This window comes from Rhinoderma darwinii, chromosome 5 (assembly GCF_050947455.1).
Source record: "Rhinoderma darwinii isolate aRhiDar2 chromosome 5, aRhiDar2.hap1, whole genome shotgun sequence".
Lineage (NCBI taxonomy): Eukaryota > Metazoa > Chordata > Amphibia > Anura > Rhinodermatidae > Rhinoderma > Rhinoderma darwinii.
This window is the reverse complement of record NC_134691.1, coordinates 248,364,439-248,367,404: the sequence shown is the minus strand read 5'-3', so window position 1 is coordinate 248,367,404 and position 2,966 is coordinate 248,364,439.

The following is a 2,966-nucleotide window of genomic DNA, read 5'->3' as shown; positions in this document are numbered from 1 at the left end:
TGCTGCAGCATGGGTCAGCGTTCCCCAAAACGACGCAAACTCATCCACGCAAGAAGCACACGTGCCAGCGACTGAGAAGGCATAACTGGGCCTTGCAAATCCAAAAACGTGTCAACTGGTGAAACACACACTGGGGTTTCTGCAGAGGCTGCAATTCAGGCGCAAAACCTGTTTTCCCAGCAAGCAGGGGTTGGGCCAGCAGGCCTATTTGTAGGCTGGCCTCGCATTAACGACCGCTGCGTTTTTAACGATGGTTGTGCGCGTGTTAAACGCAACAACGCTGTTTTTCGCGCACAAAACGCACACGCTCGTGTAAATGAGGCCTTAATCGTACAAAGGAATGTGCACCGCTTCCCCATAATTCAGGGTGACAAAGAAGCAAACGCGGACTCTTCTGCAATTGTGACCTATACATACATCAGAGCACGATATACTGCACAAGAGAAGTATTAAATGCTATAAAAGGTTATGTGCACCTTATTGCCATATTCTGTTAATGACCCTTTCCAGAACATGTTCTCTATTCAGAATTCAAAGGGGTAGTTCAGTTTTATGTAGGCAGAAAAATATTCTGCCTCTAATTCCTCCAGGAATCTGAGGCAGATTTTGAGCTACCAGGCAGCCGTCTAATAAACCGAAGCCAAATGTCTGTCTAAGGGTATGTTAACACGAGGGCGTCCGTTACGGCTGAAATTACGGGGATGTTTCAGCCTGAAAACATCCCCGTAATGTCAGCCGTACCGGCATGTGCAGGCGCTTGAACGCCGCGTCCATTACGGCCGTAATTAGCGCTGCTATTCATTGGAGTCAATGAATAACGGCTCCAATTCCGGCCAAAGTAGTGACAGGTCACTTCTTTGACGCGGGAGTCTATTTACGCCTCGTGTGAACAGACAAACGTCTGCCCATTGCTTTCAATGGGCAGATGTTTGTCAGCGCTATTGAGGCGCTATTTTCAGACGTAATTCGGGGCAAAAACGCCTGAATTACGTCCGTAAATAGGCCGTGTGAACATACCCTAAGGAAAAAAAACAACAAATGGATGTGGGTAAAAGTTTCATATTTACTAGTAGTCAATCCTCATGATTGGTAAAATCCATTTTCTATTCGGACTTCGGTCACACAAAACCCAAAAGGAAGCTGAAAAGTTAATTGGTGACATATTTCTGTAAAGAGAAAAAGTACTATGCACACCAATATGGAGTTATTTATCCAAACAAATAATTTATTTATAGCCAGTGCGATGTTTCGGTCAATACCACGACCTTCCTCAGGCACTTTCGTCAATGCTTTATCCTGCGGATGGCGCTGTAAGCTTGGCGGGTAACCGCTATAGTGAGGCGCTACCCTTAGCGGTTACCCGCCAAGCTTACAGCACCATCCATGCAGGATAAAGCATTGATGAAAGTGCCTGAGGAACGTCATGTTATTGACCGAAACGTTACACTGTCACTGGCTATAAATATATTTGTTTGGATAAATAACTCCATATTGGTGTGCGTAGTACTTTTTCCTCTATTGGATCGGGTTGGACCCCTACTAACACACCCACGCCATTACCTAGTGCTATCCGAACCTTGTTACTAAAATTTCTGTAAAGGATTTGCGACTGCTCATTCCAACTGCTTGAGATGCTGTGGGAACGCATGTGCTAATAGTCAGAGCTGCCACTCAAAATCTTAAAGGCTCTGTCACCAGATTATAAATGCCCTATCTTGTACATAATATGATCGGCGCTATAATGTAGATTACAGCAGTGTTTATTTAGAAAAATCGATCATTTTTGAAGGAGTTGTGACTTATTTTAGCTTTATGCTAATGACTTTAATGCCCAACTGAGCGTGTTTTACTTTTTGACCAAGTGGGCGTTGTGAAGAGAAGTGTATGACGCTGACTAATCAGTGACCAATCAGCGGTATAAACTTCTCTCCATTCATTTACGCTGCAATAGTGTTCTTACTAGATCACTATATGCAGCCACATACACACAAACTAACGTTACTGAAGTGTCCTGACAGTGAATATACATTACCTCCAGCCAGGATGGGATGTGTATTCAGAATCCTGACAATTCTCTAGAGTTTGTGGTTGATTTACAGCAGAACACGCTTAGTCTCGCGAGATTACGCTGTAAACTCATTTAGTTAGCTAACCCCTGAGGAAGCCACTTGTTGGCGATACGCGTGGGGCTCTCTTTTCCTCCCTCTCCCCTAAAACGGTTCTCACACAGGACATGCTGATCTCATGCTAATTTTGATGCAACATTTTTGTCCTTGTTCCTTTATCTTTGGCATTCGAACGTCTGTTCTAGGGGTTTAGGTGAGTGAGTGGGAGTTACTACTTTGTTTGCCACTTATCATGGTGGTCTGTCTCCCCTTCCCATTGACTTGTACATGGCATTCTCTATGCCGCTTTTAAATGTTTTTAACCTCTGCATAGCATACCGAGCTCCAATCAAATAAAATATATTTTGGATATTCACATAGCTATTCCATGACTTATTGGTTTTTGCCTTATACATACCCATTCTTTGGTTTCGAGTTACTGTGTTTCACAGGGTATGTGGCAGTATAAATGCAGTGCCTGCCTTAGACATTTTTTTTCTATTTTGGGTAGTTCTCACGGCCCTCATAGAAGTCTATTGAGCCATGTAAAACATGGCTGTCACTTAGATGTGATTAGAGTGACTTCTGTGCTTTCTGCCACTCCCTCTCCTTTCTCTCTTTTTTTTTTTGCTGTAGGTAGTGCCACAGCCCCCTTGTAGATAGCACCCCCCCCCCCTGTAGATAGTGCCACTGTAGCAGCATAGTACCTCTATCCATATATGATGATCCTGAAGCAGAATCCCTGACCACAGAGGGTGTGGGGGTGCCGCCTACAAGGGGGCAGTGTGTGGCAAAAAAATTGACAGATGAAATTCATCCGTTAAGATGGACAGGGAAAAATAACCGATGCAAAACGCCGTT